Source organism: Struthio camelus, chromosome Z (genome assembly GCF_040807025.1).
Source record: "Struthio camelus isolate bStrCam1 chromosome Z, bStrCam1.hap1, whole genome shotgun sequence".
In the NCBI taxonomy this organism is placed as follows: Eukaryota; Metazoa; Chordata; class Aves; order Struthioniformes; family Struthionidae; genus Struthio; species Struthio camelus.
Window position 1 is genome coordinate 58448503 of NC_090982.1, and position 18965 is coordinate 58467467.

Sequence of the window (18965 nt, forward strand, 5' to 3'; positions counted from 1 at the left end):
AGCAAAGACATAAGTCAAGAAGCAGCTAGCCTCCTCTGATGTGTTATTTCTCCTCAGTATTCTTATACAACCTTAATTTGTCGAAAGATGGCTGGTACCTGACTAATAGTAGTTCACTCATCAGTCTGCATGAGCAAAGTACCTTATGGCTCTCTTGCCCTAAAAGAAAACAAGCATAACAAAATACATCCATCCAACAGAGTTACATACATCTCGCCTTGACAGCAGAGGAAGATAACCAGGGATGCCATTCAACTGTTGCTGGAGGCACAAGGCAGGGTTGAATCTGATCAGGAAGCTTCTCTACTGGCAGAGACAGAGAAAAAAAACAACAAAACAAAATTAATGAATTGATTCTCTGTAAAAGATGAATAATCTAAATAATTATTAGTACAGAGCTCTAACAATAGCCTTTATGGAGTTCCTAAAGTTTGTTTAACTTGGAGAAAAATCTTTTGAGGTCTAAAGCATATTAATAGCAAAGAACAAATACATGGTGACTGGGAGATCAGAAACCAATCGAGAATAAATTTAAAGGGGAAAGGTGTGAAATATTTATGGGCTATATTATGTTTCTAAGAAAGTTTTCAACCTTTAGATGCATCAAAACTTTTCCAGGAGGTGCTGGAGAGATTACTTCCTCACTATAGTAGTTTTTAATTACCTAATATTTATTACCTAATAGCCCTCATCCTGTACCTGAAGACACGGGAAGAGGGCATAGGCTAAAGTTACACATATCAGATACAGAATGAATGAAAGCATGACTGTGAAATCTCTGTTGAAATAAGTGGTGCCATTAGATCCTAAAGACAACTTTTTAAATGATAATAGTTTAAAAAACGTTTGGCTATTGAAATCTTGAAGGATCTGTTTCAGGGCTTTAGTGGAGAGTAATCTATTAGGAGGGAATACTGTATAATAACAATTGGCTCATAGTAGATTACTTCACTGGCTATTTTACTCAGCAACCTTCAAGGAGCCAAAGCAATCTCAGCTCTGTTTTTCTTTTTCTTTTTTTTTTTTTTGATTCCCTAAAGAATTAAATGAGCTTCTTAAGGTTTAATTTGTAATTTCTGCTTGTGAGATGTGTATATATAACCACATAGTTACAGTTTATCTATGTACTTTTATTAGATTATTATTTTTGTTATTAGATTATTAGATTAGACTCATTTTCAAAAAGAAGTAAATACTGGAGGTATCTATATCTCTTACATCTTTATTATAATGTATAGCTAGGTCCTAATCCCACATCTGCTGAATTCCCTCAAAAGGCTTCCATTGACTTCAGAGACTTTTATGCTCTGAGGTGCTAATTAAAAAGGCTGAACAAAAGGCATGTGGTGACAGTGCTTATGTTTCTATAAAAGGAAAAAAATAGAATAGATTTAAATAGAAAAAAAAATGCTACTTTTCTGAAATGCATGCCTTTCAAGGGTAGGCATTTAAGCCTCCCCAGAAGACTTTATAAGCTTTTCACATAATAATGCAATTATTTTAACAGAAAAGATAGGATGCTCTGTTTGTGTGAGTTCATGCACCCACACACATCACACTACCTATCGCAAGAACTAACAGCATTCTCCAGGTTTCATTACTGCATGCCTATTACTCTATGAAAGAAATCATTAGCATTCAGTTCGGGAGCTTAATTCACAACTCTCGCTTTGCAAGCTGAAAGCTGAGCCCTGTTTTAACTTAGGCAAGCTTTGAAGAAAGGCAAGATAAGGTAGCATTGATCTAAGTGAGCTGTTCTTTTTGCTTGGGGGCAGAGAGAGAAAGAACTCCTTTGGGAGACTGGAGACCACCTGGACATTCATCCTATCTGCCCATGAATCAGTGTGTTAATACTATGTATACAATAGCCTGTCAGAAAGAGTAGGAGGTATCTTTGTATGGTGCCTCTGCAGAATGGTCAGAAATTGGAAGGTGGATTTTTACTTTTCTGAGTTGGTCACTATGATAGTAAGAAAGGGTATATTTTAAACACAGAAATAGAAAGTCCAACATAAAGTTTCTCTATAATCCTGAAAAATTGATACCGGCAGAATTAGATGTAAGTACACATACAGCTACGCTTTTATATACACAGGTAAAGTGGTTTTGAATGAAGGATTAGGGAGGGAAACTAATTTAGGTGCATTTGCAGCTGTTTTAAAACACAGCCAATGTTGATGACTGCTTCAGGAAAACAATCACAGTTTTAGATTGAGATTTTCAGTCTGAGGGACTGAACCAGTTATCTATCATCTACTATATGGAGAGATGTGAATAGGTTACACAGACACCTTTGAAAAGCTCAGCTGTAGTGTTCCTTTCAGAACTGGTCCAATAAAAGTAAGTTTTGAAATGGGAAGCCGTGACTTAAATATACCAGTACTAGAACTCCTGCTGGCATATAGCATAAAGAAGCTTTAGTTCACCCATAGATCAGCTGTCCTTCATAAGGATTTTAGAGACCTTCTGCTTCCATATTACCCGTATACTAACATTTCCATTACTGTGTGTAGAGTCACACAAAAATGTTTTTCATATTCCTAACTTGAAAAAAAGCTCCCACACACAGAACAATTCCGTTACTGGATCCCAGATAGCAAATGAAGACTCTTACAGAAAAGTACTTACATAGTGACCTTTTTAGATTAAAAGCTGTACAGCAAGGCCTTTTTACATCAACAGAGACTCTATTAGCAGCTAAACTAAAAGCGGTAGATATTTGACTGTTAATTACAGCCGTTTCCAGTTTGGTGTGAGGCATCATCAAAGAAATTACCGTTCCTTCCCAAAAGCACTACCAGCTACCCATCCCTGAGATAAACCCATACTAGTTTGAAAGAATCAGGTGACCTCTCCACACACAAACTGCTAATCAGTAAATATTCCATATCTTTATATTGTATATATATTTTATACATTTTATTATACATACATATTTTATATTTTATACAATGTTAAAGTAGGTAAGGTATAAATCAGATCTTGACAGACCAGCTTATGCTAGCATAAAAAATCAAAGACACAACATCTTTCATTTCTGTAAGTGCATGATAAAATATCATTACATTATCACTTTTCAAATAGAAGAAAGTATGCAGAACTTGAAAGAGTTTAGCATGTGATGAGAGATATGTTAAATCATCTGGCGGATGGTCACCTGATATACAACCGCTGTAGAAAGGCAATACTGTATTTACTCCGTCCTTGAGCAATAACTTAAACCATTTATAATTTGTGTTTAATGTTTATAAGAAAGCCAGACTGAAAGCAAGAGATTCACATAACGGTAGAAACTCACAGTGAGTACGCACTACATTACGACTGACTTATCTTTGGAAAGCAAGGCAGATAGGCCAACTAAAATCACAAGGAAACTGTAACACAAGGGAATACATCAAGTACAAGGATGCATGGTAATTTGGAAAGGAGGTAGAAAATGAGATCAGCAGGTCAAATTCAGATCAAATCAGCTGTATCTGAACATCAGTAGCCAATATTCAACGATCTTTGCTAAATGAACTTGTGATTTCATCTTTTTTTCTTTGTCATACCAAAACCATATGACAGACAACGGGCATAACCATAACGAAAACTGCATTCAGATACAAGTGCCATGTTTAGCACATTTAGGGAATCATGGGAAAGAGGTCAAGAACTCTTTGCAACTAGACTGAACTATTCTCTCAGCTCCACAAATAAACTCAACGCCACATCCTGTAAACATTTTGGTGGCTGAGGTGGGATTGCTATTCTTCCTCTTTGAGCACTATTGCCATGATGACCTTCCCGCATAGAAAAAATCATGGTTAGGAGCAGCTATAGAATAAAGAAGTCACTCTTAAATGAAGTGTCTTTCCAAAAGGTGCAGATTTACCAGGTGTAAATTGGAACATGGAGTCTATACATTCCTCATTGATTTCTGGAAATTGTTTAGGAATTTACTGCAGAAAATTACTGTTTGGTAAATTACTGTATTTACTATGTCTAAGTGGCAGATGTACTTCAGAACCACAGGAAGATACTCCAACCGCCTCAGTACTACAACTAAGTATTGTCCTTCCCTTTGAAAAAGGTGAGTGATAATTTCAGATGACACAGTGGAGGGGTGGCTAGGGCAATGGGCAAAATATTTCCTGCTGTCAATCCACCACAAATAAATTCAGTTACACCATGGATGAACTCAGTGTAGGTGCAATATACATATGTACATATATATACACACACACAGAAAAAGAGAGACTAACTCCAATTTGATTTAAATATTGGACAGGTCAGCTGCTGCCCTTCTCTTTCCTCTTCTACAGCAGCTTATTCCATAAGCAGTTTCCTACCGAGAGGCAGGGCTCTGGTGTATAGAAGAACGACTATCAGAAAGTAGCCATGAAAGAGATGAGAGAACTAACCCTTAGCCTGATAAAGTAAATCAGACTTTAACGTTCCCATTTCTGTAAGCTTTAGGGCAATTAGTCCATAGCAGTTAAAGTTTCTATTCGCTTCCTTTTTACGCTGTGTTTTTATAATTAGCTTCACACAGCACTTATGTTCAAGTATCATGTTCTTGATGCTTATGTAGTATGTCAGTGCAACAAGTAGTGCTTCAGAATTTAATACATAGGGCTCACAGAAATACTTTTCCTGTCTTTTTAACACATTTCCCTTTGATTTACTATGAAAATGTAGGGCAATTATTTTATTATAAAATGTGATAGGACTTTCACTTGCTAAAGTGACATTTTAAAGCTGAAAATGTCAGAAGCATGAGGATATTAGAAATTAGCATTTCAGTTTTCTCTTTTCTAACCTATTTAATGAGAAAAATAATCCCAATGATCATCTATTTTCACTTTCTTTTTATTGTCATTAGCCATAGGTCTACCTACAGTCCAGTCAATGGCAATTCAGCTGTGATTCATGGTTTTTAAGCCTGAATTATGACAAAAGGAATCATAAATTGCAGAACTTATTTTACTTTAAAGATGATGGACTATCTGCTCTGACCAGAAGGCTTTCAGTCTATTATATTTCTTAAATAAATATGCCTAAGCTGCTAATCACTTGCTATTAGCAATCTCCCATGATCAATTCAACTAACATAATGCTGTATCACTTAAATAAGCTGGCAGCGTCCATGGGATAGATTTATGGGGCTTAATTTCTCAGCTCACACTTGTCTCTTTCGCATTCAAAACAACTCCCAGGATGTAATTGTTGGCCAATGTTTGTAGGATCCATTTCTTTCACATTTTGAAAGCTACTGTACAATTTGTCAGACAGCTTTTGCTTGTATATTCTGCAGAGTAAAAAAAAATGTAACAAGATAACTACAATACCACTGGACAATATGGCAACATCGGAAAATGGTATGGCTATGACAGCATGTTATCTAGATTCTCTATCGCTCTCTCTGGTGGAAAAGTTCAATTAGTGCCAATAAAAGCCTCAAAGTTACAGAAGGGACCAACTGGTGTAAAAAGGGGCTGCCCCAACAGGATCCCTGCTCAGCTGAATTGGCAATGTCAGCTGGGCAGAAGTCCTACTAGCTCAGCTCAACCCTGTAGCGAAATTCTAATGATTTGCCATCATTATAGTGCACAAGCAGTTCACATTTTAGCTCATGTAATAAACATGGACTATCAATCAATTGGTTTCACTCCATCCAACTTGTATTCAGAATATTTTTAAAAGTGTTTCAAGTACAAAAACAATGACAGAAAAGGTTAGCATGGGAAAAGCTTATTAATGTTGATGGCAAATAATATAACTTTTAAAGTAAGTCTTCATTAAATATGACCTCACCTCTGAAGCAGTTTCTAGCCTTTACCTATCCTAAATATATTCAGAAGGCCCCAGGGACAGAAGACTCAGACTGCCTAGGGAGTATATGGAAAGGTCAAACTATTCTCATTGTTTCATTGGAAAAAATCCCAGCAGTTCTACTGGCACGTTTTGCCTACAACCAGAGCTGGGAAGGGAACCGATTTTTTAACTGCTAGTGGAAAACAAACAAAATGACAGACAAACAAAAAATATCTTTATTTCAGACTGATCCAAAGTTTGAACTCAAAAACTTATTTGGGATTGAGCATAATTATTCTCCTCCTTGGAAATCATTGTGCTGTGAATTTAGATGTCTAATTTAAAGAATATGAGGAGGAAAAATCTAGCCCGAATGGAGATCCCCAAAACAATCTGAAATAATGCTTAGACTTCTGCTTTTTCTAGACTTTCTAGGAATTTTTCTAGGACAAACAACTTGGCAAAAATTGAGCTTGAATTTGTAAAATATTACGGTATCACCATATCTGCATTTTTTACAGTTTTTTTTTTGGCCAGTTTTAATAAACTAATTTACTTGACAGAAGTAGCATATGACAACAATAGTAAAGAGACCTCAGGAAGGTGATTATTTTCCATTAATAACTACTCCATCAATTGTAAGTGAAAACGAAAAGACAAGATTTTCTCCCATCCCTGTTTCATTTTACTATAATTACTACTTTCAAGTTCATTAAGCGTATAGGGATGTGTTGCAGCATCAAGAAGGTATACAGTGGGAACTCAGAAGCAAATCCAACTTTTGTTTACCTCCAAAAACCACCCCGGAAACTGTGGCCTGCCAGCAACCAGCCAATAAGTAACTCAGTCCTCCAAGCCTGGGGTAAACCGATGCGCAGAGAAGTGCCTCCGCTGCCACGCTGCGCCACACCAGCGTGTCCTGCGCCCCCGCTGGGGTGGCCCGTAGAGTCGGGGAAGAGGCCAGCTCCAGATGGGACCACTGCCTAGGTTCGATGCCAGAAGGGAGACAGGGCCAGTACTCCGCAGCATCACTGGAATGGATCATTTATATTAGGCGTCTGCAAAGATGTATGAATTCAGAGGCAAAGATTGTCTGTACACTGTCTTTTGCTGATATAAGCCAGCTTTGTCTATGCTTTGAGCTGCCTCTGAAGCTGTGTTATGCCAGAAGCCAAGCTGTAAGCCTGGCCTCCTAGCATCCTGAGAGCTCACTTACCTCTGCAGATGGTTTAACAGCCTCTCCCATGGTGGCCACTCCTCTTACACGTTATTCAGCTGCCACTCTAAGGAGACCTGGCCTGGTGTATCCATCTTCTACTATTACTTCAGATTTTGTGGCAGGTATGTGGTTTGCACAGACACTTTCTACCAGCCCTAGGACTTCCATTCATTTCCTTCGCTCTTGAATGGCAAACCATTTATTTGCGAGAGTTCCTTGCCAGCATTTCATTCCTTAGATTTTCTTCAGGATTTTTTTTGTTCCACAGCTTGGATCAGCTGGTATATGTTACATAATTTGCTGTGGCTGAGGAGTAGTCAGGTACCATGGCATCCAGGTAAAAGTAAAATATCCTGTAAGGAATAGAGTGTTTTAGAATGCTGCTGTTTACAAGATGAATGGCCTGACATCTGAAGTCTTTTAGTCTTTTTTTTTTTTTTATTAGGCCTGGTTTAAACCTTTTGTCTATATGTAAATGTAGGTGTTAACCTGAGAGAGATGCTATATAGAAACTTAGTGTTTCTTACTAAGACTAAAGCTGACTATAACCATGTCACAATAAAGCTTAGGTTTTGGATAGAAGTTACATACCTTGAATAAGTTTCTGAAAGGTAGGATAAAAAATCAGTATTTTTATTTTCTAGCTTGTTACAGGTCAGATTTTAGATTGCTCTGAGTTCCTCTATTTTGTCAGTAATTTTACTTTTCATATATTATATCCAACCACTAAATGTATTTCCGGTCTTTGCAAACTAAGAAGAGAATTTGTTTTGACAAAGATGGCACGCACATGCACCCTCCCCACCCCCGACGCTCATTCAAGGTGTATATGAGAACAATAAAACTTGAACAAAATCCAGCAAAAAAACCAAACTAACAAAATAACGAATAAAAGAGGTGGCTCTTTCCAGAGGTATGTCCTTAATACTTTTTTTAAGGTTATTAAAGGCATTTGAATAGGAGCCTCATACTCGGTGCAGATTTAAGCTTGCTTTATGAAACCAGAGTTAGCATGCTTCTTCAGGCCATGTGCACAGTCATAAGTAGTCAGGACATCTGCTCTGGTCTAATTTGAGAGAGTAAAGATGGCCATATAGCGATATTGAAACGTATGGCAATTTAACTTAGAAAGGCCTGCTTTTTCCCTTTCCACATATCCTCTTCATATTTTCCTCTAAAATTAATTGGCTTTGTTCTGAAGGAAGTATTTCTGCAAAATCTAAATACTCTCTTTTATTTAGTTTGTGCTTATTTTATGGAAAGCTACATGTTTTCAGGTCAGTGGTCAATGGAATTCTTTTTACAGCTGCCTCCTCCTGTTTATCTTTATCTGTCAGTAAAGTAAACTCTCTTTTAGTTGTTTAGAAATGAACGTATTCTGTACTATCATCTCTAGGCACCATCCTGTTCTTCGCAGAGCATGAGTTATCAGTCAGTTTAGGCAGTGCTTAGAAACAAGTACTCTGCATATACAGGCAAAACTCCTGTCATCTTCAACGGGAACAATATGGTACCAAGCCCAGGGGTCCTGGGTAAGTGACAGTGGGCAGAACTCACTTTGCTTCTTTGAATTCAAAGACATTTAAAGAAGTTAAATGAGATGGCTTTTAGCTTAGATCTACCTCTAAAACTCGTATCTGGGTTAATTTAACTTACCCTTTTTTTCAGTCTCTTTGTGGTTGGCTTTCTTGCTACTCTCCTGTATTCTGACCCATTAGTATTTAGGAGCCTCGCTCAGGACCTTCTATCCCCAGGGCAAGGCACACTCATCAGATTTCATCCAAACTCCGAGCTGTTTCTTATACTTTATGTGCTCAGTGACTCTCTGTAACAAAGACAGAGATAGCATTTCACACAGACCTCCCCCTAAAACTTCACGCGTACCGCCAAAGTACAATTCTTCATTGAAATTGCCACCGAAACATACCACATGTCTTGAAGCAATATCCTTATACTTTGGAAGTAGAATAAGCAGCTTAGCTGCAGCTAGCAACACATCTATGCTCCAGTCAGTATTTGCCTTTGCCTTTGCCTTTCCCTGAGAACAGCATCTCTGAAAGGCTGGATTCCTTCTTTTATTTGGCCATATGCTCTCACTGTAACTATGGTCTTTTCATAACAACCCTACGCTAACCATACATTATTAACCCCTGGAGACAGAAACTTCAATTTAACGTTTTCTTGTAAGCACTGAGCAAAACTAGGATATAACACTAATGACTTTTCTCTGTTTTTTCTTCCCCCCCTTTTTTTTTTTTTACCCTGCCCATACTTTAAATTTAAGGAAAAGGGAAATCAGCTTTAAAAAAGAAACAAAAACTGATCCAATGTGGACCATTCAAATCTGAACTATTTTCTGGTACAAAAGAGTGTGCAGGTGGTAAAACATCTGTTCTCTCTCTGGGCTTTAGGTATCCAGTTTTGGCTTGTACTTAGCAACTCTCTCCTCTTCCATATGTGTTTCTCACAGAAGGTTTAACACTTCCTTGTTAGAATCTCTGCAGCATTCTCTAATTCAAAATAAAGAAAACATTTTAAGCAGTAAATTACAAAATTATTTTCCACAGTTTCTGTAATGAAACTCTAAAATACAGTCTTTAGCATTCTGTTTTGTGTAAGGTTCAGTTACTTGCTGACCATAGAAATAAATGCCCTCTTACCACGTACCTATAAGATATAGCTGCTAGTAGCACTGTCATCATCAGTACTGTAGTTACACTGAATATATATACAACATATGAACAGCAAGGCTCTAGAGAACTATGACAGACACATGGGATATTAAAATGAAAGTGAATTATGTGTATCCTGTAGGGAGGTAACAAGTACCCTGGACTTCAATTACAGATGGTTTTTGCCCTTTTATCTCCTTTACGGACTAAGCAGAAAAGTGTATATGAAGATATGATCTTTGATTGTAGATTTTTAGCAGAGCTACCACCAAAAAGATGTGTTCCTGAATAACGAATGGAAGTTCCCTGATGAGTGTTAGCCTCCAGCATCAGAAAGGCAGCAACGGATGCTGGTTCTTCTGAAAATTCCTTAAATTAAGATCACTCTGGGGGAACAATCCTTTCACATGAATCAGAGGAGAGATTTCCTTGACAAAAGATATTTGATTTCAAGTCAACTCTCTAAGGAATTATTCTCTGGAGAGTTTTGGCATCTGACCTGACAGGCATCAGCAGTAGGAGATACTACACTATGGTGTGCAGCTATGAAGGCGGAACGCAAGTACATGACTAACAGGGTTTCTGAAGACAAACTGCATGCCAAATAAATGGATAATAAGTGCAACCTGCATCTTAACTGACTGGCTGAATGCAGTGATGTCTTTATGAACACAAAGTTTTCAAGTTCTGGCCCTTATTCCTGCACTTTAGGAAAACAAAGTTTGTATCAGGAAATCTCAGAAAATCCTGTGATGCCTTAAAAGTCTCAAGCTGAGGCCTGTCAGGATATAATTAACAGATGTAGACAGCCACTATCACAGCATGACTAAGCTAGTTTTACACCGGATAAGCCCAAATTATATTTATTTTCATTTCACAACATGTTCATAATTTTAATGAGCTAGTGAGAGATACAAACAAGAAAACTAGGCTCCGTGACCAATTCTCCTCCCTAAACTGCTGGGTTTGGTATGTTAATGGACAAAACTAACAAAGCAATTGTATTGAAACGCTCTTCATAATAGGTTGAGCAACACAGCTGGCAGAGAGACGAGGGGAGGGAGCAAACAGCTACTGGGACCGATTCCCTGGGCCCAGGTCTATTATTATCCATGTATGATCAAATCAAATCATAAGAATAACAATACCTTAGGAACACTGCACTTCAATCCAAAAGCATTTGATAATGGAAACAAGATATTCTAAGAAGTCTGAGAAACAGATCTCTCTTGGGCTGAAACACAAAAACTATTTTTAACACAGAGCAACACCACTACACATATTTACAAGAAGTTGAGAGTGAGACATTTCCAAAGGAAGCTGTAGAAAATATGCAGGTAGACAGTAGGCCATAACACAAGTTAGAACCTGGTCCAGCTGCCAGTTACAATTCCCTGCTCTTGAAATAAGAACTGCATATCATCTGCTACTGGTTATAAGAGGAAGCCATAAGGATGCTCTGCAATCGTACCATATCTAACACAATTCCCTGACACATTTACACCTGCCAATGCCAGGAGCTGGTCAGATATTTACCTGCACAGCCAAGGCTTTTCATTTGCAGCAGTTGTACATCTAAACATATGCACTTTATTTAAAAAGTAATTGTATGCTGTCCTTGTACTGTGACATTTAAATATCTGAATATGAAATAGCCTAACACTGGCTGAAACACAGCTCACTTCATTGCATTAAATACCACGGCAGCATGTACCTTTAACAGAGACTGATGAGTAGGTGCTTTAGTGCGGGGCCAGACTCAGGTCAGCCCTCAGATGGAGGGATAGTGGTGCTGCCATACAGCAAGCAGCAGGACTGCACATGTACTGGGAGACACGGGAGTGAGGAGCACTGAGGAGATACTAACTTGGCTCCCTATAAACCTCTTCCATGGTTGTAAGTGAACTTTCCACAGGTTCACTTACAACACCAATTTTTGTAGAGATCTCCCACTTGCTCTTGCAACTGCTTCACTTATTAGACAAGGCTTAGCCACATCTGTAGTTTAGAAAAATAACAATTTATTAATAAGCCATACTCATAAGAACAGTCATTATTATCTAAGACCATAGGTCTACTGGTTCAGCATCTGTCCCCAACAGTGGCTAGAAGCAAATGCCTAGGGAAGAGTGAGAACAGGGTAGTACTTGTGATACTTCCCGCTTCCTCCTCCAAGTACTATTTCAGCCTCCGGACACCTTCAGTTCAGACGACTTCCTCAGTCAGCATTTAGTAACCCTCTTTCAGACACTATTCCAGTTTCCTCTTGTAGCTGTGTTAACTTTTAGCATCCAAAATATCTTTCGGCAATAAGTTCCAGAGGTCTAAACTTCCTTGCATGAAGAACAACTTCCTTTTGTTTGTTTTAGTTTAGTTTGTTAGTTCTCATTTAGCTACTTCAGTGCTCCGTTACTCACTCTTTCTAACACCTCACTTTGTGCTGCGCAACCTTCTTACCCCTCTCAGTTCTTGTTTACAGTCCTCTGGTATATCCTCTGTGCATAAGACTCCAATGACATCAGTGGATACTGAAATGTTACCCAATATTTCTGCTCAGGATACTGAAAGATCATAAAAGGATTACAGATCACAAATTTTACAGCACAGATAGTTGTTGGTTGGTTGAAGAGGCTTTTGGGTCTTTAATTAATCCTAATTCAGGGCAGCTATACTCAGTTAAACTTACAGTTATGTGAATTTATTTCCAAAGTTATCTGATGCCCCTAATCCAGTGTTTGGTACACCCTAGTACACTGTTTAGCAAGAGCAAGGCAACTCAGAGCACTGCTCAGCATAGAGCACAGAAAGACTGGAAGAACCTCTGAGACTACCGGTGGTACCACAATCCATAGCCTAGACTCTTCTCTTTTATATTTTAACAAATCTTCTATTTGTCAGAAACTGAGCCAAGGACTACCCCATTCCTTCAAAGCACAGCTACGGAAGATCCCTTTTAATACATTATCCTAATCATCAAAGCTCTTCTGCTTCCAAGCTGCCTCTATGCACTATGTGTTGGCTTGCAGTCTGTCATCTCAGCTGTGGAGATTCTCAGCTGTGGCCACTGAAATGTGGCCATTTTTAAGAACTTTTCAAAACACGTGGGTCACATCCTTACTTCACTGAAGTCCACACGACATTTGGAATTTAATTCAGTGAGGTGAGGACTTCACTCATGGATCCTCTCAGCAAAACTCAGTCAAGTAATTACACACACAGTGTGTACACACTGAATTACACAGTGAAAAGTAATTAATTTTAAAAGGGCCAAAATAAAAAATCAGCAAGATGAATAAAGAAAAATCACTACTGCCATTAGTATTTATTGAGACATTTCGGAGGCCCTCACAGGGATTCTACGTCATGACAGTTTTCTATTCACATTGCAATCACAGGGCTGGATGTGGAGTAACTTCTATTTGGCAACACTCACGGTGAGAGGGAACAAAAAGGGAAAAAAAAGACCAGCCTGACTGAGATGTGAACATCAATTTGAACTTTTTTCCCTGAGCTAGGGAAAGTTCAATAGATCTCAGTATTAAAGAGCAGAGGTTGTCCAAAATGTGCCTGTCTCCACTTTAGCCTGATTTTTTCCTTCCCTCAAAATCACTGATGTGCTAGGGAAAAGCATCTGAAGCCGTTATTGCATACAAAAGATGTATTACACACATCTTTTTGAAATCCAAGACTATATCTTTCATTTTTTGGCTTGTTTATCTTCTTGTGCTTCTTAGTTTCATTTCTCATTTTATAGCCTTGAACCGGGGTGATGAAACCAAACAAGGTCACCCTCCCACACCCAATTGTTTTGAGAATTGCCAGTGGTTTTCAGGCATAAAACTTTGTTCTTGGCTGCCTAATCTGGGGCCTTTTACTTCAGAGATGTCCCCTCTGCATAAGTCTTGCTTCGAGCAAGTCAGCAGATATTGTGACGTGGACTCCTGCCCTTTAGGAAGAACCTCACATAACATCACTCCCCCTGTGATTCTTACTGACAGACCATATACGCAACAGTGTAACAAAAGCAAGTTTTTCAATGAAAAGTGAGGCAGGCCTATTAAATTTTGTGACAGGAAACAGCTGTAAGCACTGGAGAATGATACTTGAATCCCCATGTTGAATATGAATGAACCACTCCATTAAAAAAAATCCCAAACCCTCTAGTCCTGTTTGAGTCTTTTTTTTGCTTTGGTCTGATCTTACCTCCTCTGGCTATCATATGCCCATACTGCATGTCTCGGATTAAGCTTGATCAAGCAAAAACATCTGTTAAGAAAGACAATGGGAAAAGGTGTCTCAGGGAAAGATAATGCATCCATTTAAATCTCTGATAGCAACAGAACAGGTCCTCACATCAATTCCAATTGCAGAAAGCAGGCTGCAAAACTAGAAAATAAACCAGTTTGTTCCTTTGCACATGAAACTGAAAGCAAAATCATAATGAAAAAAATACAAAGCAACAGCTTATTCTGGGCTTACTGTGGCTTATTACTGAGCAGCTACGATAAATCATCATCCAATTTGGCTGCTCAGCTCAGATCTCCTCTAGCTGCACTAAGTTGATGGGCAAGACACAACATTCCTGGGATTTGTCATAAGGAGGTTTGTCACATCTTCCCAAAGATTGCGTAAGGAGGAATGAGACAGGCTGTAGAAGGCCAAAGTGTTCGGCAGAAATTATTTCACTTCCTCCATGTTTTGCAGCATAAAAGGCTTCTTGCCATAAATCAGCTCTGATTAGTTTATTATGGATGTTTAGGTTAAATGTCTCAACTGCTCTTTTGTTCTTGAGACTCCAATCTTTTTTTTAGATATTTATTTGTACAACTTCTAGACAGCTGATTTCATTTCCCATCTTTTTATTTTCTGCTATGTTGTGGGAAATACTTTGTCACAAAACTAAAACACCCACAGACACAAGCAGCAGGATGCAGGCATTTTCCCTATCAGACAAACTGACACCAAGCTGCACGGTTAACAACGCCTCACGGAGAGAACATGAAGCAGCTCAGAAACTGATTCTCAGCTATGCTTTTCCCACAGACCTGCCACAGCCTTTAGAAGAAATGTGGTTGGAAAGGCAAACCTTGAACATGTCCACTGAATGATGTGTTGTTGAAAAAAGTAGCGTGCAAGAACACCTTTAATTTACAAGCAGGAAAGACTCACACCATTGTGGATTTTTCCTTTTACTTTTCTCTGATTTAAAACCACTGTTCTATAATCTCATAACTAAATGAGATGAGTATGGTCTTCTGATCTGAGCAGAAGACTGACGTTCAAGATTGCTGGGCTTTCCTCACTTTTGTGTGAATAACTTCATGGATGATTGTGGGTAAATAACCTGCTCATCTTCAACCATCCCTACTACATGACAGTTACTTACCTGCCTCTTGCATCAGCTGTAGAGAATAATTAACTAGCATTTATAAAGAGATTATCACAGGAAAAGTATAAATGTGGCAGAAAGTATTTGCTTCAATTTTGAAACCTGGTTGTTTAATATCAGGGTCCTACTACCTATATTAGACATCTGAGTGCTTAGTGTTATGTACCCATTCTTGAGGATCAGTCATACTATTACACTTGCTATATCCACACCTAATTTAACATTTTTACTTGGCTTCCGCAGCAGCTGTTGAAAAGAGGGTGGAGTGAATTTTACTTCAACATGTCTGGTAAAAGTTCCCTGCAGACAATGTCTAATGAGGTTTTGATTTTCCAAAGTAAACTTACAGCAACTAATACAAATACAGAATGCTTTCTATTCAGATCGTTCCCCTCGCAGAAGGAATTCTTGCTACCTGTGTGCCAAGCCCACTGGCCTTGCGCGTGCCAGGAGCTCCGCTGGTTATCGTCACACTATACGTGTGAACGCAGTTAAGGAAACTGGACCACGTTACAGTTAATAGGATTCTGTCTTGCTGAACCCCAAATATTAGAGTAGTTGTGTTTGGCACTAATAAGACTACCTCCTGGAAACATTTCCACTAGAAAATACTCATAAATGCCCTTTGGGCACAGAGGAGATTGTAGGGTTTTCTGGATGTGGCTGTGAGGCCGACACTCAGAAGGACGGAGCAAATGGGATTTAGATCAGAGCGTGTTCCAGCACTGCCAAAGGACACTCCAGCAGGTTACAGGAAAGAACAGAGATTAACTTCTCTCCGTATGAAGGAAAATTAATTACGTACTCCCTATGTGGAAATGGTACAAGAGCATATTGCTAGTACTTCCCCCTCCCTGAATACAGCAAGAGTCAAAAGTAGAAAAAAATCACTAGCATGATGTGGGAAACTCAGAAGATAGGCTTCTTGCATTACTCTGAATTCTCCAGAATATCAAGAATCTCAAAACAAACTCATCTGTCCTAACAAATGGGCTTGTGCTTGATTTTACCATTTTATATTTTGATGACTCTCTCTAACTTTTAAAAATACATTTCTTTGTTTGTCTGTTTACATATTTGTTCATGATGACAGAATATGTAGGCACATTTCAGTAGACTGAGATGAATTTAATTAAGCAAGTACATCTGTTGCTAAAGACAACCCAGAAAATGACCTGCAGAAAGATAATGTGCATTTACATTCACTGAGTACCAGTTCTTGCACACAAATTCATAATTAACTTTGTGTTAGCTTTCATTCTGACATATTCAACGTCAAGCCAAGAGATTCAAAGGTAATCTGTGATTTTGAGTGTCCTGAGCATCTTACCTGAGGCCTACTGAAAAGGTCCCAATTTTCTAAGTCTATGACTCATCCAAAGCTTCCAAATCAACGCCCTTTCAGGACATTTTGCATAAGGAATGCCACAACTGAAACTATAAGATATTTTTGAATATATTTGTTTTGCAGGATTACTCTAATCACTGTGAATACCTATAGAAATGATGTTCACTACATCTGCACTGACACTTTCGTGTCTTATTCATATTGTCCCATATTATCTGTTTTGCAAAAAGTCTTTCAGTTTTACACTGGATCAAACACCAGTGGGCTTTCGCAATGCTTTAAGACCAAGGCTTTTACACAGATGATCAAAGATAGCTCATCACAAGTGCTTGTTATCTGGGAATCGGAGTTCACCTCCACAGAAACATAATTTTATATTATATACTATATATTGTTACTATAATATTATTATACGCTTATAATATTTAATAAAGATAACATTCTACTGCACATAAACATAATTAAGTGCTTTTTGTCAGGGACCAACAGGGTAAAATCATCCCCCTATATAGCGCTTTCATTTAAAAAAACAAGTCACAAACACATTTTAACCCCAAAAGCTGAAACCCATTCATCTGCCATTGTTCTGTTAAAGTGGCCATCCCAATTAACTGCATTCTATTTACCTGTCTGTATAACAAAATCAATGCTTTTTCTACCCCATGTGCAGAATTATACACATATGGTCTGCTTAATTATGATAGTATTAATTGTTTGTGGAGTAAAAGCTCTTCAAGTATCTTTGTAAATAAATTCTGAAAGCCAGCTTCCTCTTTGAGGTGACTTTGCTTTATATCTGCACTATCTACGAAGAACAAACAGCAGGGAACTCGGCAGGAGACTGCTCTGTTCCCCAAGTGCTGTGTGGGCAGGCCTTCATGGTCTAGATATTGGCCGTGTTCACGTGAAACACAACACGCCATATTCAGACTGCCTATAGATGTGTCACATGCACTACTACTGCTTTTGTCCATTGACTTGAAAGGGCCCAGTAACGCCAGACGTCGGCTACTCTGAATCACTTCATTTTGAAGCCACAGTAACTGGAATTCATCTACCTAACTTCAACCAGCGACAAGTTTCAACGTCTAGCCATCCATGTCCCCTCAGTAGCCAGGGAGAAAGAGAGAGGCATTGCCTGGGAGTAAGCCACCTTATCCTCAGAGAGATAAGCTGAAAATACCCATCTCTTTTCACTACTACTGAAGGAGCGCAGGCAAGTATCTTACGCTCATACGTTTTCATTCAGCTCAGAGACCCTTCCCCTCACTTAACATCCTTTACATGCAGCAACCAGCCACCATTACAGAATCACAGAATGGCTGAAGTTGGAAGAGACCTCTGGAGATCACCTGGTTCAATCCCCCTGCTCAAGCAGGGTCAGCTATAGTAAGTTGCTCAGGACTATGTCCAGTTGGGTTTTGGAGTATTTCCAAGGATGGAGACTCCACAAACTCTCTGGGCAATCTGTATTCATTCCGGTAAACTATGGGTGCTCAGCTGCACTCAAAATTACTAGCCTCACTGCAGGAGGCAAAGCCAGCTGGGCCAGAAGCAGGGTGAGAGCACAAGACCCTGGAAGGCACTGTTCTCTCTGGTAACACGCCGCCTTCCTGAGCAGCCCCCATGCCTCACTTCTCAGCCCAGCGCCTCTCTGGCACATTCTGGCCTTTTTTCCGATAACAGTTTGGCAAATATGGGAGAAGGTGACTTAATAATGTAGGGCTTTTCCATCATTAATTTTTGTCATTTAGGACACAGACGTTCCTTTCTTCCTTCAAAGTATTACCAATAGCCAAACACTGAGAAAGTGTTAGCAAAGCTAAAAGGATCTTTGCTGGTTTTCTTTCTTTCTCTTCTGACAATAAGAACAGCATTAACTTGAAGTGGTTCTAGACAGAGATTTCCATCACCCTCTAGAATCAGCTGCCCATACTGGGCTTGTGACTAGTCCTGTAAATCTTTTTTACTACCATTTTATGTCTCACGTGGCCTGGGCAGTCTGGAAGTTAGTTCTCAGTGAATGTGACTGACAGAATGAACAAGTGTTTCTGGAAAACTGGCCATTCTATTTAGTGAATAATTTTCCCACCGTCCAGAAACACTCCAGCAGCCAACACAAACAGAATGGTGTGCATCTGTCTTCAACCTTTTCTGCTTAGAACTCTGGCTTTCGATTAAAATTAAAATTGATTTTTAAAATTATCTTTCAACTGCCTTGCAAATGAAAGAGGATCCTGTCACAGCTCAGAAAGAAAAACAGAAGCTAACAGGCTACCCAAGAAAACTAGGGAAGATGCTTTGACCAAATCCAGGCCTCATGCTGAACTAATGTAGACCAGAACTATGTACTAGAAATAAGAAGAAGGATTTTCAAGTGATAGTTAATTAAACAGAATAAAAAGGACAAGGAAATATTATTTACCTTACTTGGGGGAACGTAGGTATTTAACACTGTAGTGATGACTACATGAAGAATACTATAACAATGATATTGGCATAAAAATAAATAATTAAATATGTACCCTTCAAAAACTACTT

The 18965-nt window shown here is 38.7% G+C and overlaps 1 long non-coding RNA gene across 1 annotated transcript; it reads right to left on the reverse strand.

The window, feature by feature from the left end:
• Positions 1-6604: 6604 nt before the first annotated feature.
• On the reverse strand, positions 6605-9185 carry LOC138064834 (uncharacterized). The gene is made up of 3 exons (XR_011138095.1): positions 8672-9185; positions 7013-7368; positions 6605-6827 (listed from the first exon to the last, which is right to left on the reverse strand). It is a non-coding gene; the product is annotated as an uncharacterized lncRNA (long non-coding RNA).
• Positions 9186-18965: the final 9780 nt, after the last annotated feature.